The sequence below is a fragment of the Phyllobates terribilis genome, unplaced genomic scaffold (genome assembly GCF_046119375.1).
Source record: "Phyllobates terribilis strain yellow unplaced genomic scaffold, ASM4611937v1 Scaffold_277__1_contigs__length_2500907, whole genome shotgun sequence".
Lineage (NCBI taxonomy): Eukaryota > Metazoa > Chordata > Amphibia > Anura > Dendrobatidae > Phyllobates > Phyllobates terribilis.
In genome coordinates this window covers 620,084-646,983 of record NW_027363037.1, presented here as the reverse complement: position 1 = coordinate 646,983, position 26,900 = coordinate 620,084, and the positions used below count along the sequence as shown (strand labels likewise).

At 46.1% G+C, this 26,900-nt stretch overlaps 17 non-coding genes across 17 annotated transcripts; all 17 read left to right on the top strand.

Moving 5' to 3' along the window:
* Positions 1-211: 211 nt before the first annotated feature.
* Positions 212-402, top strand: LOC141219916 (U2 spliceosomal RNA). The gene has a single exon (XR_012288291.1). It is a non-coding gene; the product is annotated as a U2 spliceosomal RNA (small nuclear RNA).
* Positions 403-1,517: 1,115 nt separating this feature from the next.
* On the top strand, positions 1,518-1,708 carry LOC141219915 (U2 spliceosomal RNA). Its single transcript, XR_012288290.1, has one exon. It is a non-coding gene; the product is annotated as a U2 spliceosomal RNA (small nuclear RNA).
* A 1,115-nt stretch (positions 1,709-2,823) lies between these two features.
* Positions 2,824-3,014, top strand: LOC141219914 (U2 spliceosomal RNA). Its single transcript, XR_012288289.1, has one exon. It is a non-coding gene; the product is annotated as a U2 spliceosomal RNA (small nuclear RNA).
* A 1,115-nt stretch (positions 3,015-4,129) lies between these two features.
* Positions 4,130-4,320, top strand: LOC141219913 (U2 spliceosomal RNA). The gene has a single exon (XR_012288288.1). It is a non-coding gene; the product is annotated as a U2 spliceosomal RNA (small nuclear RNA).
* A 1,115-nt stretch (positions 4,321-5,435) lies between these two features.
* LOC141220256 (U2 spliceosomal RNA) lies at positions 5,436-5,626 on the top strand. The gene has a single exon (XR_012288625.1). It is a non-coding gene; the product is annotated as a U2 spliceosomal RNA (small nuclear RNA).
* Positions 5,627-6,741: 1,115 nt separating this feature from the next.
* LOC141219912 (U2 spliceosomal RNA) lies at positions 6,742-6,932 on the top strand. Its single transcript, XR_012288287.1, has one exon. It is a non-coding gene; the product is annotated as a U2 spliceosomal RNA (small nuclear RNA).
* Positions 6,933-8,047: 1,115 nt separating this feature from the next.
* On the top strand, positions 8,048-8,238 carry LOC141220255 (U2 spliceosomal RNA). The gene has a single exon (XR_012288624.1). It is a non-coding gene; the product is annotated as a U2 spliceosomal RNA (small nuclear RNA).
* Positions 8,239-9,353: 1,115 nt separating this feature from the next.
* On the top strand, positions 9,354-9,544 carry LOC141219911 (U2 spliceosomal RNA). The gene has a single exon (XR_012288286.1). It is a non-coding gene; the product is annotated as a U2 spliceosomal RNA (small nuclear RNA).
* A 1,115-nt stretch (positions 9,545-10,659) lies between these two features.
* Positions 10,660-10,850, top strand: LOC141219910 (U2 spliceosomal RNA). The gene has a single exon (XR_012288285.1). It is a non-coding gene; the product is annotated as a U2 spliceosomal RNA (small nuclear RNA).
* Positions 10,851-17,414: 6,564 nt separating this feature from the next.
* LOC141219909 (U2 spliceosomal RNA) lies at positions 17,415-17,605 on the top strand. Its single transcript, XR_012288284.1, has one exon. It is a non-coding gene; the product is annotated as a U2 spliceosomal RNA (small nuclear RNA).
* A 1,115-nt stretch (positions 17,606-18,720) lies between these two features.
* LOC141219907 (U2 spliceosomal RNA) lies at positions 18,721-18,911 on the top strand. The gene has a single exon (XR_012288283.1). It is a non-coding gene; the product is annotated as a U2 spliceosomal RNA (small nuclear RNA).
* Positions 18,912-20,026: 1,115 nt separating this feature from the next.
* Positions 20,027-20,217, top strand: LOC141220168 (U2 spliceosomal RNA). The gene has a single exon (XR_012288539.1). It is a non-coding gene; the product is annotated as a U2 spliceosomal RNA (small nuclear RNA).
* A 1,115-nt stretch (positions 20,218-21,332) lies between these two features.
* Positions 21,333-21,523, top strand: LOC141219906 (U2 spliceosomal RNA). Its single transcript, XR_012288282.1, has one exon. It is a non-coding gene; the product is annotated as a U2 spliceosomal RNA (small nuclear RNA).
* Positions 21,524-22,638: 1,115 nt separating this feature from the next.
* LOC141220191 (U2 spliceosomal RNA) lies at positions 22,639-22,829 on the top strand. Its single transcript, XR_012288561.1, has one exon. It is a non-coding gene; the product is annotated as a U2 spliceosomal RNA (small nuclear RNA).
* A 1,115-nt stretch (positions 22,830-23,944) lies between these two features.
* Positions 23,945-24,135, top strand: LOC141219599 (U2 spliceosomal RNA). Its single transcript, XR_012288057.1, has one exon. It is a non-coding gene; the product is annotated as a U2 spliceosomal RNA (small nuclear RNA).
* A 1,109-nt stretch (positions 24,136-25,244) lies between these two features.
* LOC141219904 (U2 spliceosomal RNA) lies at positions 25,245-25,435 on the top strand. Its single transcript, XR_012288280.1, has one exon. It is a non-coding gene; the product is annotated as a U2 spliceosomal RNA (small nuclear RNA).
* A 1,115-nt stretch (positions 25,436-26,550) lies between these two features.
* On the top strand, positions 26,551-26,741 carry LOC141219903 (U2 spliceosomal RNA). The gene has a single exon (XR_012288279.1). It is a non-coding gene; the product is annotated as a U2 spliceosomal RNA (small nuclear RNA).
* Positions 26,742-26,900: the final 159 nt, after the last annotated feature.

The window sequence follows — 26,900 nt, the reverse complement described above, 5'->3', positions numbered from 1 at the left end:
CAGCAGGGGGTGAAGGTGCTGTGTTTAAAGAGGTGGAGTTATGCAGATCTAAAACACGTGGATTGCAGCAGCAGCAAGCCGAAAAGTGCAGGCATGTAAGGGATCTAGAGGTTGACAACATGTCTTCTTAACGGGAGTCCAGGAGCTCATCTCCACAAATGGACTTTTCAGGATCCTTGGGTGGCTCCGTAGTTTGAAACCAATTCTGGTTATCGCTTCTCGGCCTTTTGGCTAAGATCAAGTGTAGTATCTGTTCTTATCAGTTTAATATCTGATACGTCCCCTATCTGGGGACCATATATTAAATGGATTTTTAGAACAGGGAGATGGAAAAAGAGCTTGCTCTGTCCACTCCACGCATTGACCTGGTATTGCAGTATCTCCAGGACCGGTGCACCCCTTCTTTAATGCAGTTTCTAAAATCAGAAAGAATTGAATTCAATGTTTTTTGTTCATTTTGCTTGTTTGTCGGATTTGGGGATGGACTCTTTGGCTTTGCTTTTCTTCTCCTCATTGGATTTTTCATGTTCAAAGTTGCAGAAGCCAGATTACAAGCTCATTTTGGTTCAACTTCAGCAACTGTGCATTGCATTGCCATGTAATGTGATGCAATGCTATCTTTCTAGCTCTCCCTTTTTACTTCCTTTTGGATAAACAGACATATTAGGCAAGCATTTTGGAGCTTTCACCTAAATAACTACAGGTGGTGAGATAAGCTGCACAATATAATTGACCTTTCAGTATATTGTTGCACACACACCATCTATTTAGCAAATGCCCTTGTTATCAACAGCAGCCTTTTAAACTCACCTGAGCTAACAGGTATGTGCGCTGGTTACTCTGCTGCGCTTAAAATTTCTTTTTTGGTTTGCTACAATGCCTTTTCTGAAACGTTGTCTCCTTCTGCTGGAACACTGACTTCTTTCATTTAATGCCTGCAGACTATAAAAGAGAACCCAACCCAAAAAGTTTGGTTGATTAGTCTGTGGCATTCTGTTAAACTGTTGCTTATGGCGGTCTCTGTGAGCTTCTCAGCGACATTCAGCCAGCCAGGTATCCTGCCTGCAGTAGATGGAATGTGGCAATGGAACGCTGGCTGCGCGTGTCATAATAGGCTCTGAGCCTTTATATACCTGTGCACAGCAGCAGCCACCTTCAGTCTGCTGCTGGACAGCCAGCAGCAGCAGCAGCAGGAGAGGTATGTAATCAGGAGCCCTCCTGCTAAGGGTAGACAGCTGCTCGTTCCACCCCACCCCCCGCCTTAATTGGTTCTCCTCCCTTCCAACGGTGTTGAGGCGGGTGGGAACAGCAGGGGGTGAAGGTGCTTTGTTTAAAGAGTTGGAGTTATGCAGATCTAAAACGCGTGGATTGCAGCAGCAGCAAGCCGAAAAGTGCAGGCATGTAAGGGATCTAGAGGTTGACAACATGTCTTCTTAACGGGAGTCCAGGAGCTCATCTCCACAAATGGACTTTTCAGGATCCTTGGGTGGCTCCGTAGTTTGAAACCAATTCTGGTTATCGCTTCTCGGCCTTTTGGCTAAGATCAAGTGTAGTATCTGTTCTTATCAGTTTAATATCTGATACGTCCCCTATCTGGGGACCATATATTAAATGGATTTTTAGAACAGGGAGATGGAAAAAGAGCTTGCTCTGTCCACTCCACGCATTGACCTGGTATTGCAGTATCTCCAGGACCGGTGCACCCCTTCTTTAATGCAGTTTCTAAAATCAGAAAGAATTGAATTCAATGTTTTTTGTTCATTTTGCTTGTTTGTCGGATTTGGGGATGGACTCTTTGGCTTTGCTTTTCTTCTCCTCATTGGATTTTTCATGTTCAAAGTTGCAGAAGCCAGATTACAAGCTCATTTTGGTTCAACTTCAGCAACTGTGCATTGCATTGCCATGTAATGTGATGCAATGCTATCTTTCTAGCCCTCCCTTTTTACTTCCTTTTGGATAAACAGACATATTAGGCAAGCATTTTGGAGCTTTCACCTAAATAACTACAGGTGGTGAGATAAGCTGCACAATATAATTGACCTTTCAGTATATTGTTGCACACACACCATCTATTTAGCAAATGCCCTTGTTATCAACAGCAGCCTTTTAAACTCACCTGAGCTAACAGGTATGTGCGCTGGTTACTCTGCTGCGCTTAAAATTTCTTTTTTGGTTTGCTACAATGCCTTTTCTGAAACGTTGTCTCCTTCTGCTGGAACACTGACTTCTTTCATTTAATGCCTGCAGACTATAAAAGAGAACCCAACCCAAAAAGTTTGGTTGATTAGTCTGTGGCATTCTGTTAAACTGTTGCTTATGGCGGTCTCTGTGAGCTTCTCAGCGACATTCAGCCAGCCAGGTATCCTGCCTGCAGTAGATGGAATGTGGCAATGGAACGCTGGCTGCGCGTGTCATAATAGGCTCTGAGCCTTTATATACCTGTGCACAGCAGCAGCCACCTTCAGTCTGCTGCTGGACAGCCAGCAGCAGCAGCAGCAGGAGAGGTATGTAATCAGGAGCCCTCCTGCTAAGGGTAGACAGCTGCTCGTTCCACCCCACCCCCCGCCTTAATTGGTTCTCCTCCCTTCCAACGGTGTTGAGGCGGGTGGGAACAGCAGGGGGTGAAGGTGCTGTGTTTAAAGAGGTGGAGTTATGCAGATCTAAAACGCGTGGATTGCAGCAGCAGCAAGCCGAAAAGTGCAGGCATGTAAGGGATCTAGAGGTTGACAACATGTCTTCTTAACGGGAGTCCAGGAGCTCATCTCCACAAATGGACTTTTCAGGATCCTTGGGTGGCTCCGTAGTTTGAAACCAATTCTGGTTATCGCTTCTCGGCCTTTTGGCTAAGATCAAGTGTAGTATCTGTTCTTATCAGTTTAATATCTGATACGTCCCCTATCTGGGGACCATATATTAAATGGATTTTTAGAACAGGGAGATGGAAAAAGAGCTTGCTCTGTCCACTCCACGCATTGACCTGGTATTGCAGTATCTCCAGGACCGGTGCACCCCTTCTTTAATGCAGTTTCTAAAATCAGAAAGAATTGAATTCAATGTTTTTTGTTCATTTTGCTTGTTTGTCGGATTTGGGGATGGACTCTTTGGCTTTGCTTTTCTTCTCCTCATTGGATTTTTCATGTTCAAAGTTGCAGAAGCCAGATTACAAGCTCATTTTGGTTCAACTTCAGCAACTGTGCATTGCATTGCCATGTAATGTGATGCAATGCTATCTTTCTAGCTCTCCCTTTTTACTTCCTTTTGGATAAACAGACATATTAGGCAAGCATTTTGGAGCTTTCACCTAAATAACTACAGGTGGTGAGATAAGCTGCACAATATAATTGACCTTTCAGTATATTGTTGCACACACACCATCTATTTAGCAAATGCCCTTGTTATCAACAGCAGCCTTTTAAACTCACCTGAGCTAACAGGTATGTGCGCTGGTTACTCTGCTGCGCTTAAAATTTCTTTTTTGGTTTGCTACAATGCCTTTTCTGAAACGTTGTCTCCTTCTGCTGGAACACTGACTTCTTTCATTTAATGCCTGCAGACTATAAAAGAGAACCCAACCCAAAAAGTTTGGTTGATTAGTCTGTGGCATTCTGTTAAACTGTTGCTTATGGCGGTCTCTGTGAGCTTCTCAGCGACATTCAGCCAGCCAGGTATCCTGCCTGCAGTAGATGGAATGTGGCAATGGAACGCTGGCTGCGCGTGTCATAATAGGCTCTGAGCCTTTATATACCTGTGCACAGCAGCAGCCACCTTCAGTCTGCTGCTGGACAGCCAGCAGCAGCAGCAGCAGGAGAGGTATGTAATCAGGAGCCCTCCTGCTAAGGGTAGACAGCTGCTCGTTCCACCCCACCCCCCGCCTTAATTGGTTCTCCTCCCTTCCAACGGTGTTGAGGCGGGTGGGAACAGCAGGGGGTGAAGGTGCTGTGTTTAAAGAGGTGGAGTTATGCAGATCTAAAACGCGTGGATTACAGCAGCAGCAAGCCGAAAAGTGCAGGCATGTAAGGGATCTAGAGGTTGACAACATGTCTTCTTAACGGGAGTCCAGGAGCTCATCTCCACAAATGGACTTTTCAGGATCCTTGGGTGGCTCCGTAGTTTGAAACCAATTCTGGTTATCGCTTCTCGGCCTTTTGGCTAAGATCAAGTGTAGTATCTGTTCTTATCAGTTTAATATCTGATACGTCCCCTATCTGGGGACCATATATTAAATGGATTTTTAGAACAGGGAGATGGAAAAAGAGCTTGCTCTGTCCACTCCACGCATTGACCTGGTATTGCAGTATCTCCAGGACCGGTGCACCCCTTCTTTAATGCAGTTTCTAAAATCAGAAAGAATTGAATTCAATGTTTTTTGTTCATTTTGCTTGTTTGTCGGATTTGGGGATGGACTCTTTGGCTTTGCTTTTCTTCTCCTCATTGGATTTTTCATGTTCAAAGTTGCAGAAGGCAGATTACAAGCTCATTTTGGTTCAACTTCAGCAACTGTGCATTGCATTGCCATGTAATGTGATGCAATGCTATCTTTCTAGCTCTCCCTTTTTACTTCCTTTTGGATAAACAGACATATTAGGCAAGCATTTTGGAGCTTTCACCTAAATAACTACAGGTGGTGAGATAAGCTGCACAATATAATTGACCTTTCAGTATATTGTTGCACACACTCCATCTATTTAGCAAATGCCCTTGTTATCAACAGCAGCCTTTTAAACTCACCTGAGCTAACAGGTATGTGCGCTGGTTACTCTGCTGCGCTTAAAATTTCTTTTTTGGTTTGCTACAATGCCTTTTCTGAAACGTTGTCTCCTTCTGCTGGAACACTGACTTCTTTCATTTAATGCCTGCAGACTATAAAAGAGAACCCAACCCAAAAAGTTTGGTTGATTAGTCTGTGGCATTCTGTTAAACTGTTGCTTATGGCGGTCTCTGTGAGCTTCTCAGCGACATTCAGCCAGCCAGGTATCCTGCCTGCAGTAGATGGAATGTGGCAATGGAACGCTGGCTGCGCGTGTCATAATAGGCTCTGAGCCTTTATATACCTGTGCACAGCAGCAGCCACCTTCAGTCTGCTGCTGGACAGCCAGCAGCAGCAGCAGCAGGAGAGGTATGTAATCAGGAGCCCTCCTGCTAAGGGTAGACAGCTGCTCGTTCCACCCCACCCCCCGCCTTAATTGGTTCTCCTCCCTTCCAACGGTGTTGAGGCGGGTGGGAACAGCAGGGGGTGAAGGTGCTGTGTTTAAAGAGGTGGAGTTATGCAGATCTAAAACGCGTGGATTGCAGCAGCAGCAAGCCGAAAAGTGCAGGCATGTAAGGGATCTAGAGGTTGACAACATGTCTTCTTAACGGGAGTCCAGGAGCTCATCTCCACAAATGGACTTTTCAGGATCCTTGGGTGGCTCCGTAGTTTGAAACCAATTCTGGTTATCGCTTCTCGGCCTTTTGGCTAAGATCAAGTGTAGTATCTGTTCTTAACAGTTTAATATCTGATACGTCCCCTATCTGGGGACCATATATTAAATGGATTTTTAGAACAGGGAGATGGAAAAAGAGCTTGCTCTGTCCACTCCACGCATTGACCTGGTATTGCAGTATCTCCAGGACCGGTGCACCCCTTCTTTAATGCAGTTTCTAAAATCAGAAAGAATTGAATTCAATGTTTTTTGTTCATTTTGCTTGTTTGTCGGATTTGGGGATGGACTCTTTGGCTTTGCTTTTCTTCTCCTCATTGGATTTTTCATGTTCAAAGTTGCAGAAGGCAGATTACAAGCTCATTTTGGTTCAACTTCAGCAACTGTGCATTGCATTGCCATGTAATGTGATGCAATGCTATCTTTCTAGCTCTCCCTTTTTACTTCCTTTTGGATAAACAGACATATTAGGCAAGCATTTTGGAGCTTTCACCTAAATAACTACAGGTGGTGAGATAAGCTGCACAATATAATTGACCTTTCAGTATATTGTTGCACACACACCATCTATTTAGCAAATGCCCTTGTTATCAACAGCAGCCTTTTAAACTCACCTGAGCTAACAGGTATGTGCGCTGGTTACTCTGCTGCGCTTAAAATTTCTTTTTTGGTTTGCTACAATGCCTTTTCTGAAACGTTGTCTCCTTCTGCTGGAACACTGACTTCTTTCATTTAATGCCTGCAGACTATAAAAGAGAACCCAACCCAAAAAGTTTGGTTGATTAGTCTGTGGCATTCTGTTAAACTGTTGCTTATGGCGGTCTCTGTGAGCTTCTCAGCGACATTCAGCCAGCCAGGTATCCTGCCTGCAGTAGATGGAATGTGGCAATGGAACGCTGGCTGCGCGTGTCATAATAGGCTCTGAGCCTTTATATACCTGTGCACAGCAGCAGCCACCTTCAGTCTGCTGCTGGACAGCCAGCAGCAGCAGCAGCAGGAGAGGTATGTAATCAGGAGCCCTCCTGCTAAGGGTAGACAGCTGCTCGTTCCACCCCACCCCCCGCCTTAATTGGTTCTCCTCCCTTCCAACGGTGTTGAGGCGGGTGGGAACAGCAGGGGGTGAAGGTGCTGTGTTTAAAGAGGTGGAGTTATGCAGATCTAAAACGCGTGGATTGCAGCAGCAGCAAGCCGAAAAGTGCAGGCATGTAAGGGATCTAGAGGTTGACAACATGTCTTCTTAACGGGAGTCCAGGAGCTCATCTCCACAAATGGACTTTTCAGGATCCTTGGGTGGCTCCGTAGTTTGAAACCAATTCTGGTTATCGCTTCTCGGCCTTTTGGCTAAGATCAAGTGTAGTATCTGTTCTTATCAGTTTAATATCTGATACGTCCCCTATCTGGGGACCATATATTAAATGGATTTTTAGAACAGGGAGATGGAAAAAGAGCTTGCTCTGTCCACTCCACGCATTGACCTGGTATTGCAGTATCTCCAGGACCGGTGCACCCCTTCTTTAATGCAGTTTCTAAAATCAGAAAGAATTGAATTCAATGTTTTTTGTTCATTTTGCTTGTTTGTCGGATTTGGGGATGGACTCTTTGGCTTTGCTTTTCTTCTCCTCATTGGATTTTTCATGTTCAAAGTTGCAGAAGCCAGATTACAAGCTCATTTTGGTTCAACTTCAGCAACTGTGCATTGCATTGCCATGTAATGTGATGCAATGCTATCTTTCTAGCTCTCCCTTTTTACTTCCTTTTGGATAAACAGACATATTAGGCAAGCATTTTGGAGCTTTCACCTAAATAACTACAGGTGGTGAGATAAGCTGCACAATATAATTGACCTTTCAGTATATTGTTGCACACACACCATCTATTTAGCAAATGCCCTTGTTATCAACAGCAGCCTTTTAAACTCACCTGAGCTAACAGGTATGTGCGCTGGTTACTCTGCTGCGCTTAAAATTTCTTTTTTGGTTTGCTACAATGCCTTTTCTGAAACGTTGTCTCCTTCTGCTGGAACACTGACTTCTTTCATTTAATGCCTGCAGACTATAAAAGAGAACCCAACCCAAAAAGTTTGGTTGATTAGTCTGTGGCATTCTGTTAAACTGTTGCTTATGGCGGTCTCTGTGAGCTTCTCAGCGACATTCAGCCAGCCAGGTATCCTGCCTGCAGTAGATGGAATGTGGCAATGGAACGCTGGCTGCGCGTGTCATAATAGGCTCTGAGCCTTTATATACCTGTGCACAGCAGCAGCCACCTTCAGTCTGCTGCTGGACAGCCAGCAGCAGCAGCAGCAGGAGAGGTATGTAATCAGGAGCCCTCCTGCTAAGGGTAGACAGCTGCTCGTTCCACCCCACCCCCCGCCTTAATTGGTTCTCCTCCCTTCCAACGGTGTTGAGGCGGGTGGGAACAGCAGGGGGTGAAGGTGCTGTGTTTAAAGAGGTGGAGTTATGCAGATCTAAAACGCGTGGATTGCAGCAGCAGCAAGCCGAAAAGTGCAGGCATGTAAGGGATCTAGAGGTTGACAACATGTCTTCTTAACGGGAGTCCAGGAGCTCATCTCCACAAATGGACTTTTCAGGATCCTTGGGTGGCTCCGTAGTTTGAAACCAATTCTGGTTATCGCTTCTCGGCCTTTTGGCTAAGATCAAGTGTAGTATCTGTTCTTAACAGTTTAATATCTGATACGTCCCCTATCTGGGGACCATATATTAAATGGATTTTTAGAACAGGGAGATGGAAAAAGAGCTTGCTCTGTCCACTCCACGCATTGACCTGGTATTGCAGTATCTCCAGGACCGGTGCACCCCTTCTTTAATGCAGTTTCTAAAATCAGAAAGAATTGAATTCAATGTTTTTTGTTCATTTTGCTTGTTTGTCGGATTTGGGGATGGACTCTTTGGCTTTGCTTTTCTTCTCCTCATTGGATTTTTCATGTTCAAAGTTGCAGAAGGCAGATTACAAGCTCATTTTGGTTCAACTTCAGCAACTGTGCATTGCATTGCCATGTAATGTGATGCAATGCTATCTTTCTAGCTCTCCCTTTTTACTTCCTTTTGGATAAACAGACATATTAGGCAAGCATTTTGGAGCTTTCACCTAAATAACTACAGGTGGTGAGATAAGCTGCACAATATAATTGACCTTTCAGTATATTGTTGCACACACACCATCTATTTAGCAAATGCCCTTGTTATCAACAGCAGCCTTTTAAACTCACCTGAGCTAACAGGTATGTGCGCTGGTTACTCTGCTGCGCTTAAAATTTCTTTTTTGGTTTGCTACAATGCCTTTTCTGAAACGTTGTCTCCTTCTGCTGGAACACTGACTTCTTTCATTTAATGCCTGCAGACTATAAAAGAGAACCCAACCCAAAAAGTTTGGTTGATTAGTCTGTGGCATTCTGTTAAACTGTTGCTTATGGCGGTCTCTGTGAGCTTCTCAGCGACATTCAGCCAGCCAGGTATCCTGCCTGCAGTAGATGGAATGTGGCAATGGAACGCTGGCTGCGCGTGTCATAATAGGCTCTGAGCCTTTATATACCTGTGCACAGCAGCAGCCACCTTCAGTCTGCTGCTGGACAGCCAGCAGCAGCAGCAGCAGGAGAGGTATGTAATCAGGAGCCCTCCTGCTAAGGGTAGACAGCTGCTCGTTCCACCCCACCCCCCGCCTTAATTGGTTCTCCTCCCTTCCAACGGTGTTGAGGCGGGTGGGAACAGCAGGGGGTGAAGGTGCTGTGTTTAAAGAGGTGGAGTTATGCAGATCTAAAACGCGTGGATTGCAGCAGCAGCAAGCCGAAAAGTGCAGGCATGTAAGGGATCTAGAGGTTGACAACATGTCTTCTTAACGGGAGTCCAGGAGCTCATCTCCACAAATGGACTTTTCAGGATCCTTGGGTGGCTCCGTAGTTTGAAACCAATTCTGGTTATCGCTTCTCGGCCTTTTGGCTAAGATCAAGTGTAGTATCTGTTCTTATCAGTTTAATATCTGATACGTCCCCTATCTGGGGACCATATATTAAATGGATTTTTAGAACAGGGAGATGGAAAAAGAGCTTGCTCTGTCCACTCCACGCATTGACCTGGTATTGCAGTATCTCCAGGACCGGTGCACCCCTTCTTTAATGCAGTTTCTAAAATCAGAAAGAATTGAATTCAATGTTTTTTGTTCATTTTGCTTGTTTGTCGGATTTGGGGATGGACTCTTTGGCTTTGCTTTTCTTCTCCTCATTGGATTTTTCATGTTCAAAGTTGCAGAAGGCAGATTACAAGCTCATTTTGGTTCAACTTCAGCAACTGTGCATTGCATTGCCATGTAATGTGATGCAATGCTATCTTTCTAGCTCTCCCTTTTTACTTCCTTTTGGATAAACAGACATATTAGGCAAGCATTTTGGAGCTTTCACCTAAATAACTACAGGTGGTGAGATAAGCTGCACAATATAATTGACCTTTCAGTATATTGTTGCACACACACCATCTATTTAGCAAATGCCCTTGTTATCAACAGCAGCCTTTTAAACTCACCTGAGCTAACAGGTATGTGCGCTGGTTACTCTGCTGCGCTTAAAATTTCTTTTTTGGTTTGCTACAATGCCTTTTCTGAAACGTTGTCTCCTTCTGCTGGAACACTGACTTCTTTCATTTAATGCCTGCAGACTATAAAAGAGAACCCAACCCAAAAAGTTTGGTTGATTAGTCTGTGGCATTCTGTTAAACTGTTGCTTATGGCGGTCTCTGTGAGCTTCTCAGCGACATTCAGCCAGCCAGGTATCCTGCCTGCAGTAGATGGAATGTGGCAATGGAACGCTGGCTGCGCGTGTCATAATAGGCTCTGAGCCTTTATATACCTGTGCACAGCAGCAGCCACCTTCAGTCTGCTGCTGGACAGCCAGCAGCAGCAGCAGCAGGAGAGGTATGTAATCAGGAGCCCTCCTGCTAAGGGTAGACAGCTGCTCGTTCCACCCCACCCCCCGCCTTAATTGGTTCTCCTCCCTTCCAACGGTGTTGAGGCGGGTGGGAACAGCAGGGGGTGAAGGTGCTGTGTTTAAAGAGGTGGAGTTATGCAGATCTAAAACGCGTGGATTGCAGCAGCAGCAAGCCGAAAAGTGCAGGCATGTAAGGGATCTAGAGGTTGACAACATGTCTTCTTAACGGGAGTCCAGGAGCTCATCTCCACAAATGGACTTTTCAGGATCCTTGGGTGGCTCCGTAGTTTGAAACCAATTCTGGTTATCGCTTCTCGGCCTTTTGGCTAAGATCAAGTGTAGTATCTGTTCTTATCAGTTTAATATCTGATACGTCCCCTATCTGGGGACCATATATTAAATGGATTTTTAGAACAGGGAGATGGAAAAAGAGCTTGCTCTGTCCACTCCACGCATTGACCTGGTATTGCAGTATCTCCAGGACCGGTGCACCCCTTCTTTAATGCAGTTTCTAAAATCAGAAAGAATTGAATTCAATGTTTTTTGTTCATTTTGCTTGTTTGTCGGATTTGGGGATGGACTCTTTGGCTTTGCTTTTCTTCTCCTCATTGGATTTTTCATGTTCAAAGTTGCAGAAGCCAGATTACAAGCTCATTTTGGTTCAACTTCAGCAACTGTGCATTGCATTGCCATGTAATGTGATGCAATGCTATCTTTCTAGCTCTCCCTTTTTACTTCCTTTTGGATAAACAGACATATTAGGCAAGCATTTGTCACGGGTGTGTTGCCACGAAGATCGTCACGAGTACACAGCCTGACTTCTCGCAGCTGACTTGTTGGTGCTTTGTGTTTTCTCGGCAGTGTAGGAGTTAATTCTCTCTCTCTCTGGGCTAGCTGAGGTCCAGCCTCGCCCAGCTGCAATCAATGCTTCTTTAGTGAGACTCCTTTATATTCCTGCAGGTCTGTTTGGGAGGTGTCGGTGAAAGCTTTTCATTCAGACTTACAGAGCGGATCGTGGTGTTTGGAGTTGCTGAGATAAGTGTATTTGGAAGTGTTTTTTCCCTTGCCTCGCTTTATCATTTATCTCCTTTCCCGTTGGTGTTCCCTCTGTTGTAGTTGTGTAGAAGTTGTATGCAAGGTGGTTTTGGTTTTTCCCTTGTACTGTCTCGTTCGTCTAAATACTGTGTGTGGGCATATTATTTCTGGTTCCCAATTGTTGTGATCGGGGTCCTTCTCAGGACTAGATTACTTAGGTGCAGGGATCCTCAGGAGGTAGGGGTTACGCTGGCGGCCTGGACCTCTGTACCTTTAACAGTACCTCCAGGGTGAGGGATTAGTCAGGGCCCCAGCTTAGGGTCAGCTTAGGCCCCCTACCTCCAGTATTCTGTGACAGTTTGACATTTTCACCGACCAACTTAGTTTTTCTCCAGCTACCATGGATCCAGTAGCCGGTCTAGCTCGGCAGTTGCAGAGTTTGTCCATGGGGCTGGCGGACGTTAGGTCCAAGGTTTTGCATCCTCTGGAGCAAGCCGGACCAGAACCTAAAGTAGCTCTCCCTGACAGGTTCACTGGGGGGCGGGACAAGTTTTTTGTTTTCCGGGAGGCATGCAAATTGTACTTTCGGCTGCGGCCTCGGTCATCGGGCAGTGAAGAACAAAGGGTGGGAATTGTCATCTCGCTCCTACAAGGGGACCCACAATCTTGGGCGTTCTCTCTTCCCCCAAGCTCCCCGGTTCTCCAGTCAGTGGATAGGTTTTTCGCTGCTCTGGGACTCGTATATGATGACCCAGATCGGATCTCCCTTGCTGAGTCTAAGTTACGTAGGATTCAGCAGGGAGATCGTCCGGCGGAGGAATTCTGTTCGGAGTTCCGTAGGTGGGCCACGGACACCCAGTGGAATGACCCGGCTCTTAGGAGCCAGTTTTGTCATGGTTTATCCGACAAATTACAGGATGTGTTGGCACAGTATGACTCTCCCGCGTCACTGGAAGCCGCTATGGCCCTTGCTATTCGCGTTGACAGACGGCTTCGGGAGAGGTGCGGGATAACTCTACCCCCTGTAATGTCTCCACCTCCTACAAGGTCCCCTCATATGGTGGTTCCCCTGGTCAGTCCGGAGGAGCCTATGCAATTAGGAGGGACATCATTTCGGGGAAGGGGACCGGTGGTGCGCCATAAGACAGGAAGGTGTTTCCTCTGCGGGAAAAAGGGACATTTTATTGGGGGGTGTCCATCCCGTCCCTTGCAGAGTAAAGAGTCGTCGAAAAAACTGTTGATCCCAGGTTGTGTGGTGGACGGCAATCTGGGAGTAGGTATTTCGTCCCTAGGTTCGTCTCAGTTTCTCGTACCGGCGGAGGTGGTGGTGGGTACGAGAACTGAGAGGATATCTGTTCTTCTGGATAGTGGGGCCGGGGCTAATCTGGTTGATGCTCGGTTTGCCCGGGTTCAAGGTATGCGATTGAGTGAGTTGGCTAAACCCATCCCCATATTCTCGATCGATGCCAGGCCTCTCGGTCAGGGAAGTTTTTTGCAAGCTGTGCATGGCGTAAAACTTCAAGTGGGGGCAATACATAAAGAACTGTTGTCTTGCTACGTGTTGGAGGGACTTCCCACTCCTATAGTGTTGGGCCTTCCTTGGTTAGCTAAGCATAACCCGGTTATTAATTGGCAAACCAGAGAGATAAGCCAATGGAGTAAATTCTGTAATAAAAACTGCATGAACACGGTCATCGGTGCGGTTACTCCTTGGGTCTTACCTCCATTTCTGGCGGACTTTGAGGATGTATTCTCGGAGAATGGGTGTCAGGAACTACCTCCTCATCGCGAGTATGACTGTTCTGTAAAACTGCTCCCTGAGGCCAAGTTACCTAAAGCTAGGTTGTATAACCTTTCTGGTCCTGAGAGGCAGGCCATGAAGGATTATATTTCTGAAAGTCTGGCTAAGGGGCATATTAGACCTTCATCTTCACCGGTGGCCGCGGGGTTCTTCTTTGTTAAGAAGAAAGATGGAGGCCTACGCCCTTGCCTGGATTTCCGTGAACTTAATCGGATTACGGTCCGAGATCCGTATCCGCTCCCACTTATTCCCGATCTCTTTAATCAGATCGTGGGCGCCAAATGGTTCTCTAAATTGGATCTCAGGGGGGCGTACAATCTGATTAGGATGAAGGAGGGGGATGAGTGGAAGACGGCTTTTAACACTCCGGAGGGGCATTATGAGAACCTTGTCATGCCATTCGGTCTGACTAATGCCCCGGCGGTGTTTCAACACTTTGTTAATGATATTTTTCGCCACCTGGTGGGACAGTTTGTTGTCATATATCTGGATGATATCTTAATTTACTCGCCGGATCTGGTGTCTCATCAGGAGCACGTTAGACAGGTGTTACAGATCTTGCGGGATAATAAACTGTATGCCAAGTGGGAAAAGTGTGTGTTCGCCGTACAGGAACTCCAGTTTTTAGGCTTCCTGGTTTCAGCGTCCGGTTTTCGTATGGACCCTGGGAAAGTGCGGGCAGTTCTTGAGTGGGATCGGCCGGAGAATCTTAAGGCACTACAACGTTTCCTGGGGTTTGCTAACTATTACCGGAAGTTCATTCGTAATTTCTCGTCCATGGTTAAGCCTCTCACAGACATGACTAAAAAGGGGACGGATTTTTCTAGGTGGTCTGACAAGGCTTGTCAAGCATTCTCCTCCTTGAAAAAATGTTTTGCCTCGGCACCTATACTCATTCAACCTGATGCGTCTCAGCCATTCTTTGTAGAGGTAGACGCTTCCGAGGTAGGGGTGGGAGCAGTATTGTCACAGGGTTCGTCCCCTGGTAAGTGGCATCCGTGCGCCTTTTTCTCTAAAAAATTGTCGTCCGCTGAGAGGAATTACGATGTCGGCAATAGGGAACTCTTGGCCATTAAGTTAGCTTTTGAGGAGTGGCGCCATTTTTTGGAGGGGGCAGTTCATCCGGTCACCGTCATCACCGATCACAAGAACCTGCTATATCTGGAGTCCGCTAAACGTCTGAATCCCAGACAAGCTAGGTGGTCATTGTTTTTTACCAGGTTTAATTTCGTCGTTACATATCGTCCTGGGTCTAAAAATGTAAAGGCGGATGCCTTATCTCGTAGTTTCCCTGGGGCCGGGAATACGGACGACAGGATTCCTATTCTTCAGGAGGGGGTGGTGGTTTCGGCAGTATGCTCTGAGCTGGAGGAGGAGATATTGGAGGCTCAGGGGGACGCCCCTGTTGGACCTCCGGGGAGACTGTTCGTTCCAGATCAGTTGCGACAAAAGGTGATCGAGGCACACCATAACTCAGTTTTTGCAGGACACCCGGGGAGTAAAGCAACTGTGGATCTCCTCTCGCGTCGGTTTTGGTGGCCTAACTTACATAAAGAGGTGGTAACTTTTGTCGCGTCCTGTGGGGTTTGTGCGCGCTCTAAGACCTCACATACCCGTCCGTCTGGGGCCCTTTTACCTTTGAAGATCCCGGAGCGTCCTTGGACTCATCTGTCTATGGACTTTATTACGGACCTCCCTCCGTCTTCGGGTAAAACGGTCATACTCGTTGTAGTGGACAGGTTCAGCAAGATGGCACATTTCATCGCTCTTCCGGCTCTCCCTAATGCTAAAACTCTTGCGCAGGTGTTCATTGGGGAGATTGTGAGGCTTCACGGGGTACCCTCCGAGGTGGTGTCTGATCGGGGGTCTCAGTTTGTGTCCAAGTTCTGGAGGGCGTTTTGTGCACGGCGGGGGATGCATTTGTCATTCTCGTCGGCTTTTCATCCTCAGACCAATGGTCAGACGGAACGTATGAACCAGAGCTTGGAGACATATCTTCGGTGTTTTGTGTCAGAGAACCAGGAGGACTGGGCTTCTTTCCTACCTCTGGCAGAGTTTGCTCTCAATAATAGGCGGAGCGAGTCCACTGGTAAGTCCCCGTTTTTTGGGGCATATGGTTTTCACCCCCAGTTTTGTACTTTCAGTAGGGGGGGCTCTTCGGGGGTTCCGGAGGAGGAACGATTTTCCTCATCTCTCGCTTCAGTATGGAGAGGGGTGCTGAAGAATCTGAATACTATGGGGAACCGATACAAACGTATGGCTGATAGGAGGAGAGTGTCTGGTCCGGACCTAAGTGTGAACGATCAGGTATGGTTGTCTACCAGGAATATTAAACTTAAGGTTCCCTCCTGGAAACTGGGTCCCAGGTTCATCGGGCCGTACAGAATCAGTTCTGTTATTAATCCGGTGGCATTCCGTCTTGACCTCCCCCCTACGTTTAAAATTCACAACGTGTTTCACAGATCATTGCTTAAGAGGTATGTGGCGCCGGTGGTACCGTCACCTTTACCTCCCCCTCCTGTGGTTGTCAATGGTAACTTGGAGTTCCAGGTATCGAGGGTCATTGATTCACGCTTTAATCGCCGGTCCCTTCAGTACTTGGTTCATTGGAAGGGGTATGGTCCTGAGGAGAGGATGTGGGTTCCTGCGTCGGATATTAACGCAGACCGATTAGTTCGGGCCTTCCACACGACTCACCCGGATAAACCTGGCCCTGAGGGTCCGGAGGCCCCTCGTAGAAGGGGGGGTACTGTCACGGGTGTGTTGCCACGAAGATCGTCACGAGTACACAGCCTGACTTCTCGCAGCTGACTTGTTGGTGCTTTGTGTTTTCTCGGCAGTGTAGGAGTTAATTCTCTCTCTCTCTGGGCTAGCTGAGGTCCAGCCTCGCCCAGCTGCAATCAATGCTTCTTTAGTGAGACTCCTTTATATTCCTGCAGGTCTGTTTGGGAGGTGTCGGTGAAAGCTTTTCATTCAGACTTACAGAGCGGATCGTGGTGTTTGGAGTTGCTGAGATAAGTGTATTTGGAAGTGTTTTTTCCCTTTCCTCGCTTTATCATTTATCTCCTTTCCCGTTGGTGTTCCCTCTGTTGTAGTTGTGTAGAAGCTGTATGCAAGGTGGTTTTGGTTTTTCCCTTGTACTGTCTCGTTCGTCTAAATACTGTGTGTGGGCATATTATTTCTGGTTCCCAATTGTTGTGATCGGGGTCCTTCTCAGGACTAGATTACTTAGGTGCAGGGATCCTCAGGAGGTAGGGGTTACGCTGGCGGCCTGGACCTCTGTACCTTTAACAGTACCTCCAGGGTGAGGGATTAGTCAGGGCCCCAGCTTAGGGTCAGCTTAGGCCCCCTACCTCCAGTATTCTGTGACAGTTTGACAGCATTTTGGAGCTTTCACCTAAATAACTACAGGTGGTGAGATAAGCTGCACAATATAATTGACCTTTCAGTATATTGTTGCACACACACCATCTATTTAGCAAATGCCCTTGTTATCAACAGCAGCCTTTTAAACTCACCTGAGCTAACAGGTATGTGCGCTGGTTACTCTGCTGCGCTTAAAATTTCTTTTTTGGTTTGCTACAATGCCTTTTCTGAAACGTTGTCTCCTTCTGCTGGAACACTGACTTCTTTCATTTAATGCCTGCAGACTATAAAAGAGAACCCAACCCAAAAAGTTTGGTTGATTAGTCTGTGGCATTCTGTTAAACTGTTGCTTATGGCGGTCTCTGTGAGCTTCTCAGCGACATTCAGCCAGCCAGGTATCCTGCCTGCAGTAGATGGAATGTGGCAATGGAACGCTGGCTGCGCGTGTCATAATAGGCTCTGAGCCTTTATATACCTGTGCACAGCAGCAGCCACCTTCAGTCTGCTGCTGGACAGCCAGCAGCAACAGCAGCAGGAGAGGTATGTAATCAGGAGCCCTCCTGCTAAGGGTAGACAGCTGCTCGTTCCACCCCACCCCCCGCCTTAATTGGTTCTCCTCCCTTCCAACGGTGTTGAGGCGGGTGGGAACAGCAGGGGGTGAAGGTGCTGTGTTTAAAGAGGTGGAGTTATGCAGATCTAAAACGCGTGGATTGCAGCAGCAGCAAGCCGAAAAGTGCAGGCATGTAAGGGATCTAGAGGTTGACAACATGTCTTCTTAACGGGAGTCCAGGAGCTCATCTCCACAAATGGACTTTTCAGGATCCTTGGGTGGCTCCGTAGTTTGAAACCAATTCTGGTTATCGCTTCTCGGCCTTTTGGCTAAGATCAAGTGTAGTATCTGTTCTTATCAGTTTAATATCTGATACGTCCCCTATCTGGGGACCATATATTAAATGGATTTTTAGAACAGGGAGATGGAAAAAGAGCTTGCTCTGTCCACTCCACGCATTGACCTGGTATTGCAGTATCTCCAGGACCGGTGCACCCCTTCTTTAATGCAGTTTCTAAAATCAGAAAGAATTGAATTCAATGTTTTTTGTTCATTTTGCTTGTTTGTCGGATTTGGGGATGGACTCTTTGGCTTTGCTTTTCTTCTCCTCATTGGATTTTTCATGTTCAAAGTTGGAGAAGCCAGATTACAAGCTCATTTTGGTTCAACTTCAGCAACTGTGCATTGCATTGCCATGTAATGTGATGCAATGCTATCTTTCTAGCTCTCCCTTTTTACTTCCTTTTGGATAAACAGACATATTAGGCAAGCATTTTGGAGCTTTCACCTAAATAACTACAGGTGGTGAGATAAGCTGCACAATATAATTGACCTTTCAGTATATTGTTGCACACACACCATCTATTTAGCAAATGCCCTTGTTATCAACAGCAGCCTTTTAAACTCACCTGAGCTAACAGGTATGTGCGCTGGTTACTCTGCTGCGCTTAAAATTTCTTTTTTGGTTTGCTACAATGCCTTTTCTGAAACGTTGTCTCCTTCTGCTGGAACACTGACTTCTTTCATTTAATGCCTGCAGACTATAAAAGAGAACCCAACCCAAAAAGTTTGGTTGATTAGTCTGTGGCATTCTGTTAAACTGTTGCTTATGGCGGTCTCTGTGAGCTTCTCAGCGACATTCAGCCAGCCAGGTATCCTGCCTGCAGTAGATGGAATGTGGCAATGGAACGCTGGCTGCACATGTCATAATAGGCTCTGAGCCTTTATATACCTGTGCACAGCAGCAGCCACCTTCAGTCTGCTGCTGGACAGCCAGCAGCAGCAGCAGCAGGAGAGGTATGTAATCAGGAGCCCTCCTGCTAAGGGTAGACAGCTGCTCGTTCCACCCCACCCCCCGCCTTAATTGGTTCTCCTCCCTTCCAACGGTGTTGAGGCGGGTGGGAACAGCAGGGGGTGAAGGTGCTGTGTTTAAAGAGGTGGAGTTATGCAGATCTAAAACGCGTGGATTGCAGCAGCAGCAAGCCGAAAAGTGCAGGCATGTAAGGGATCTAGAGGTTGACAACATGTCTTCTTAACGGGAGTCCAGGAGCTCATCTCCACAAATGGACTTTTCAGGATCCTTGGGTGGCTCCGTAGTTTGAAACCAATTCTGGTTATCGCTTCTCGGCCTTTTGGCTAAGATCAAGTGTAGTATCTGTTCTTATCAGTTTAATATCTGATACGTCCCCTATCTGGGGACCATATATTAAATGGATTTTTAGAACAGGGAGATGGAAAAAGAGCTTGCTCTGTCCACTCCACGCATTGACCTGGTATTGCAGTATCTCCAGGACCGGTGCACCCCTTCTTTAATGCAGTTTCTAAAATCAGAAAGAATTGAATTCAATGTTTTTTGTTCATTTTGCTTGTTTGTCGGATTTGGGGATGGACTCTTTGGCTTTGCTTTTCTTCTCCTCATTAGATTTTTCATGTTCAAAGTTGCAGACGCCAGATTACAAGCTCATTTTGGTTCAACTTCAGCAACTGTGCATTGCATTGCCATGTAATGTGATGCAATGCTATCTTTCTAGCTCTCCCTTTTTACTTCCTTTTGGATAAACAGACATATTAGGCAAGCATTTTGGAGCTTTCACCTAAATAACTACAGGTGGTGAGATAAGCTGCACAATATAATTGACCTTTCAGTATATTGTTGCACACACACCATCTATTTAGCAAATGCCCTTGTTATCAACAGCAGCCTTTTAAACTCACCTGAGCTAACAGGTATGTGCGCTGGTTACTCTGCTGCGCTTAAAATTTCTTTTTTGGTTTGCTACAATGCCTTTTCTGAAACGTTGTCTCCTTCTGCTGGAACACTGACTTCTTTCATTTAATGCCTGCAGACTATAAAAGAGAACCCAACCCAAAAAGTTTGGTTGATTAGTCTGTGGCATTCTGTTAAACTGTTGCTTATGGCGGTCTCTGTGAGCTTCTCAGCGACATTCAGCCAGCCAGGTATCCTGCCTGCAGTAGATGGAATGTGGCAATGGAACGCTGGCTGCGCGTGTCATAATAGGCTCTGAGCCTTTATATACCTGTGCACAGCAGCAGCCACCTTCAGTCTGCTGCTGGACAGCCAGCAGCAGCAGCAGCAGGAGAGGTATGTAATCAGGAGCCCTCCTGCTAAGGGTAGACAGCTGCTCGTTCCACCCCACCCCCCGCCTTAATTGGTTCTCCTCCCTTCCAACGGTGTTGAGGCGGGTGGGAACAGCAGGGGGTGAAGGTGCTGTGTTTAAAGAGGTGGAGTTATGCAGATCTAAAACGCGTGGATTGCAGCAGCAGCAAGCCGAAAAGTGCAGGCATGTAAGGGATCTAGAGGTTGACAACATGTCTTCTTAACGGGAGTCCAGGAGCTCATCTCCACAAATGGACTTTTCAGGATCCTTGGGTGGCTCCGTAGTTTGAAACCAATTCTGGTTATCGCTTCTTGGCCTTTTGGCTAAGATCAAGTGTAGTATCTGTTCTTATCAGTTTAATATCTGATACGTCCCCTATCTGGGGACCATATATTAAATGGATTTTTAGAACAGGGAGATGGAAAAAGAGCTTGCTCTGTCCACTCCACGCATTGACCTGGTATTGCAGTATCTCCAGGACCGGTGCACCCCTTCTTTAATGCAGTTTCTAAAATCAGAAAGAATTGAATTCAATGTTTTTTGTTCATTTTGCTTGTTTGTCGGATTTGGGGATGGACTCTTTGGCTTTGCTTTTCTTCTCCTCATTGGATTTTTCATGTTCAAAGTTGCAGAAGCCAGATTACAAGCTCATTTTGGTTCAACTTCAGCAACTGTGCATTGCATTGCCATGTAATGTGATGCAATGCTATCTTTCTAGCTCTCCCTTTTTACTTCCTTTTGGATAAACAGACATATTAGGCAAGCATTTTGGAGCTTTCACCTAAATAACTACAGGTGGTGAGATAAGCTGCACAATATAATTGACCTTTCAGTATATTGTTGCACACACACCATCTATTTAGCAAATGCCCTTGTTATCAACAGCAGCCTTTTAAACTCACCTGAGCTAACAGGTATGTGCGCTGGTTACTCTGCTGCGCTTAAAATTTCTTTTTTGGTTTGCTACAATGCCTTTTCTGAAACGTTGTCTCCTTCTGCTGGAACACTGACTTCTTTCATTTAATGCCTGCAGACTATAAAAGAGAACCCAACCCAAAAAGTTTGGTTGATTAGTCTGTGGCATTCTGTTAAACTGTTGCTTATGGCGGTCTCTGTGAGCTTCTCAGCGACATTCAGCCAGCCAGGTATCCTGCCTGCAGTAGATGGAATGTGGCAATGGAACGCTGGCTGCGCGTGTCATAATAGGCTCTGAGCCTTTATATACCTGTGCACAGCAGCAGCCACCTTCAGTCTGCTGCTGGACAGCCAGCAGCAGCAGCAGCAGGAGAGGTATGTAATCAGGAGCCCTCCTGCTAAGGGTAGACAGCTGCTCGTTCCACCCCACCCCCCGCCTTAATTGGTTCTCCTCCCTTCCAACGGTGTTGAGGCGGGTGGGAACAGCAGGGGGTGAAGGTGCTGTGTTTAAAGAGGTGGAGTTATGCAGATCTAAAACGCGTGGATTGCAGCAGCAGCAAGCCGAAAAGTGCAGGCATGTTAGGGATCTAGAGGTTGACAACATGTCTTCTTAACGGAAGTCCAGGAGCTCATCTCCACAAATGGACTTTTCAGGATCCTTGGGTGGCTCCGTAGTTTGAAACCAATTCTGGTTATCGCTTCTCGGCCTTTTGGCTAAGATCAAGTGTAGTATCTGTTCTTATCAGTTTAATATCTGATACGTCCCCTATCTGGGGACCATATATTAAATGGATTTTTAGAACAGGGAGATGGAAAAAGAGCTTGCTCTGTCCACTCCACGCATTGACCTGGTATTGCAGTATCTCCAGGACCGGTGCACCCCTTCTTTAATGCAGTTTCTAAAATCAGAAAGAATTGAATTCAATGTTTTTTGTTCATTTTGCTTGTTTGTCGGATTTGGGGATGGACTCTTTGGCTTTGCTTTTCTTCTCCTCATTGGATTTTTCATGTTCAAAGTTGCAGAAGCCAGATTACAAGCTCATTTTGGTTCAACTTCAGCAACTGTGCATTGCATTGCCATGTAATGTGATGCAATGCTATCTTTCTAGCTCTCCCTTTTTACTTCCTTTTGGATAAACAGACATATTAGGCAAGCATTTTGGAGCTTTCACCTAAATAACTACAGGTGGTGAGATAAGCTGCACAATATAATTGACCTTTCAGTATATTGTTGCACACACACCATCTATTTAGCAAATGCCCTTGTTATCAACAGCAGCCTTTTAAACTCACCTGAGCTAACAGGTATGTGCGCTGGTTACTCTGCTGCGCTTAAAATTTCTTTTTTGGTTTGCTACAATGCCTTTTCTGAAACGTTGTCTCCTTCTGCTGGAACACTGACTTCTTTCATTTAATGCCTGCAGACTATAAAAGAGAACCCAACCCAAAAAGTTTGGTTGATTAGTCTGTGGCATTCTGTTAAACTGTTGCTTATGGCGGTCTCTGTGAGCTTCTCAGCGACATTCAGCCAGCCAGGTATCCTGCCTGCAGTAGATGGAATGTGGCAATGGAACGCTGGCTGCGCGTGTCATAATAGGCTCTGAGCCTTTATATACCTGTGCACAGCAGCAGCCACCTTCAGTCTGCTGCTGGACAGCCAGCAGCAGCAGCAGCAGGAGAGGTATGTAATCAGGAGCCCTCCTGCTAAGGGTAGACAGCTGCTCGTTCCACCCCACCCCCCGCCTTAATTGGTTCTCCTCCCTTCCAACGGTGTTGAGGTGGGTGGGAACAGCAGGGGGTGAAGGTGCTGTGTTTAAAGAGGTGGAGTTATGCAGATCTTAAACGCGTGGATTGCAGCAGCAGCAAGCCGAAAAGTGCAGGCATGTAAGGGATCTAGAGGTTGACAACATGTCTTCTTAACGGGAGTCCAGGAGCTCATCTCCACAAATGGACTTTTCAGGATCCTTGGGTGGCTCCGTAGTTTGAAACCAATTCTGGTTATCGCTTCTCGGCCTTTTGGCTAAGATCAAGTGTAGTATCTGTTCTTATCAGTTTAATATCTGATAGGTCCCCTATCTGGGGACCATATATTAAATGGATTTTTAGAACAGGGAGATGGAAAAAGAGCTTGCTCTGTCCACTCCACGCATTGACCTGGTATTGCAGTATCTCCAGGACCGGTGCACCCCTTCTTTAATGCAGTTTCTAAAATCAGAAAGAATTGAATTCAATGTTTTTTGTTCATTTTGCTTGTTTGTCGGATTTGGGGATGGACTCTTTGGCTTTGCTTTTCTTCTCCTCATTGGATTTTTCATGTTCAAAGTTGCAGAAGCCAGATTACAAGCTCATTTTGGTTCAACTTCAGCAACTGTGCATTGCATTGCCATGTAATGTGATGCAATGCTATCTTTCTAGCTCTCCCTTTTTACTTCCTTTTGGATAAACAGACATATTAGGCAAGCATTTTGGAGCTTTCACCTAAATAACTACAGGTGGTGAGATAAGCTGCACAATATAATTGACCTTTCAGTATATTGTTGCACACACACCATCTATTTAGCAAATGCCCTTGTTATCAACAGCAGCCTTTTAAACTCACCTGAGCTAACAGGTATGTGCGCTGGTTACTCTGCTGCGCTTAAAATTTCTTTTTTGGTTTGCTACAATGCCTTTTCTGAAACGTTGTCTCCTTCTGCTGGAACACTGACTTCTTTCATTTAATGCCTGCAGACTATAAAAGAGAACCCAACCCAAAAAGTTTGGTTGATTAGTCTGTGGCATTCTGTTAAACTGTTGCTTATGGCGGTCTCTGTGAGCTTCTCAGCGACATTCAGCCAGCCAGGTATCCTGCCTGCAGTAGATGGAATGTGGCAATGGAACGCTGGCTGCGCGTGTCATAATAGGCTCTGAGCCTTTATATACCTGTGCACAGCAGCAGCCACCTTCAGTCTGCTGCTGGACAGCCAGCAGCAGCAGCAGCAGGAGAGGTATGTAATCAGGAGCCCTCCTGCTAAGGGTAGACAGCTGCTCGTTCCACCCCACCCCCCGCCTTAATTGGTTCTCCTCCCTTCCAACGGTGTTGAGGCGGGTGGGAACAGCAGGGGGTGAAGGTGCTGTGTTTAAAGAGGTGGAGTTATGCAGATCTAAAACGCGTGGATTGCAGCAGCAGCAAGCCGAAAAGTGCAGGCATGTAAGGGATCTAGAGGTTGACAACATGTCTTCTTAACGGGAGTCCAGGAGCTCATCTCCACAAATGGACTTTTCAGGATCCTTGGGTGGCTCCGTAGTTTGAAACCAATTCTGGTTATCGCTTCTCGGCCTTTTGACTAAGATCAAGTGTAGTATCTGTTCTTATCAGTTTAATATCTGATACGTCCCCTATCTGGGGACCATATATTAAATGGATTTTTAGAACAGGGAGATGGAAAAAGAGCTTGCTCTGTCCACTCCACGCATTGACCTGGTATTGCAGTATCTCCACGACCGGTGCACCCCTTCTTTAATGCAGTTTCTAAAATCAGAAAGAATTGAATTCAATGTTTTTTGTTCATTTTGCTTGTTTGTCGGATTTGGGGATGGACTCTTTGGCTTTGCTTTTCTTCTCCTCATTGGATTTTTCATGTTCAAAGTTGCAGAAGCCAGATTACAAGCTCATTTTGGTTCAACTTCAGCAACTGTGCATTGCATTGCCATGTAATGTGATGCAATGCTATCTTTCTAGCTCTCCCTTTTTACTTCCTTTTGGATAAACAGACATATTAGGCAAGCATTTTGGAGCTTTCACCTAAATAACTACAGGTGGTGAGATAAGCTGCACAATATAATTGACCTTTCAGTATATTGTTGCACACACACCATCTATTTAGCAAATGCCTTTGATATCAACAGCAGCCTTTTAAACTCACCTGAGCTAACAGGTATGTGCGCTGGTTACTCTGCTGCGCTTAAAATTTCTTTTTTGGTTTGCTACAATGCCTTTTCTGAAACGTTGTCTCCTTCTGCTGGAACACTGACTTCTTTCATTTAATGCCTGCAGACTATAAAAGAGAACCCAACCCAAAAAGTTTGGTTGATTAGTCTGTGGCATTCTGTTAAACTGTTGCTTATGGCGGTCTCTGTGAGCTTCTCAGCGACATTCAGCCAGCCAGGTATCCTGCCTGCAGTAGATGGAATGTGGCAATGGAACGCTGGCTGCGCGTGTCATAATAGGCTCTGAGCCTTTATATACCTGTGCACAGCAGCAGCCACCTTCAGTCTGCTGCTGGACAGCCAGCAGCAGCAGGAGAGGTATGTAATCAGGAGCCCTCCTGCTAAGGGTAGACAGCTGCTCGTTCCACCCCACCCCCCGCCTTAATTGGTTCTCCTCCCTTCCAACGGTGTTGAGGCGGGTGGGAACAGCAGGGGGTGAAGGTGCTGTGTTTAAAGAGGTGGAGTTATGCAGATCTAAAACGCGTGGATTGCAGCAGCAGCAAGCCGAAAAGTGCAGGCATGTAAGGGATCTAGAGGTTGACAACATGTCTTCTTAACGGGAGTCCAGGAGCTCATCTCCACAAATGGACTTTTCAGGATCCTTGGGTGGCTCCGTAGTTTGAAACCAATTCTGGTTATCGCTTCTCGGCCTTTTGGCTAAGATCAAGTGTAGTATCTGTTCTTATCAGTTTAATATCTGATACGTCCCCTATCTGGGGACCATATATTAAATGGATTTTTAGAACAGGGAGATGGAAAAAGAGCTTGCTCTGTCCACTCCACGCATTGACCTGGTATTGCAGTATCTCCAGGACCGGTGCACCCCTTCTTTAATGCAGTTTCTAAAATCAGAAAGAATTGAATTCAATGTTTTTTGTTCATTTTGCTTGTTTGTCGGATTTGGGGATGGACTCTTTGGCTTTGCTTTTCTTCTCCTCATTGGATTTTTCATGTTCAAAGTTGCAGAAGCCAGATTACAAGCTCATTTTGGTTCAACTTCAGCAACTGTGCATTGCATTGCCATGTAATGTGATGCAATGCTATCTTTCTAGCTCTCCCTTTTTACTTCCTTTTGGATAAACAGACATATTAGGCAAGCATTTTGGAGCTTTCACCTAAATAACTACAGGTGGTGAGATAAGCTGCACAATATAATTGACCTTTCAGTATATTGTTGCACACACACCATCTATTTAGCAAATGCCCTTGTTATCAACAGCAGCCTTTTAAACTCACCTGAGCTAACAGGTATGTGCGCTGGTTACTCTGCTGCGCTTAAAATTTCTTTTTTGGTTTGCTACAATGCCTTTTCTGAAACGTTGTCTCCTTCTGCTGGAACACTGACTTCTTTCATTTAATGCCTGCAGACTATAAAAGAGAACCCAACCCAAAAAGTTTGGTTGATTAGTCTGTGGCATTCTGTTAAACTGTTGCTTATGGCGGTCTCTGTGAGCTTCTCAGCGACATTCAGCCAGCCAGGTATCCTGCCTGCAGTAGATGGAATGTGGCAATGGAACGCTGGCTGCGCGTGTCATAATAGGCTCTGAGCCTTTATATACCTGTGCACAGCAGCAGCCACCTTCAGTCTGCTGCTGGACAGCCAGCAGCAGCAGCAGCAGGAGAGGTATGTAATCAGGAGCCCTCCTGCTAAGGGTAGACAGCTGCTCGTTCCACCCCACCCCCCGCCTTAATTGGTTCTCCTCCCTTCCAACGGTGTTGAGGCGGGTGGGAACAGCAGGGGGTGAAGGTGCTGTGTTTAAAGAGGTGGAGTTATGCAGATCTAAAACGCGTGGATTGCAGCAGCAGCAAGCCGAAAAGTGCAGGCATGTAAGGGATCTAGAGGTTGACAACATGTCTTCTTAACGGGAGTCCAGGAGCTCATCTCCACAAATGGACTTTTCAGGATCCTTGGGTGGCTCCGTAGTTTGAAACCAATTCTGGTTATCGCTTCTCGGCCTTTTGGCTAAGATCAAGTGTAGTATCTGTTCTTATCAGTTTAATATCTGATACGTCCCCTATCTGGGGACCATATATTAAATGGATTTTTAGAACAGGGAGATGGAAAAAGAGCTTGCTCTGTCCACTCCACGCATTGACCTGGTATTGCAGTATCTCCAGGACCGGTGCACCCCTTCTATAATGCAGTTTCTAAAATCAGAAAGAATTGAATTCAATGTTTTTTGTTCATTTTGCTTGTTTGTCGGATTTGGGGATGGACTCTTTGGCTTTGCTTTTCTTCTCCTCATTGGATTTTTCATGTTCAAAGTTGCAGAAGCCAGATTACAAGCTCATT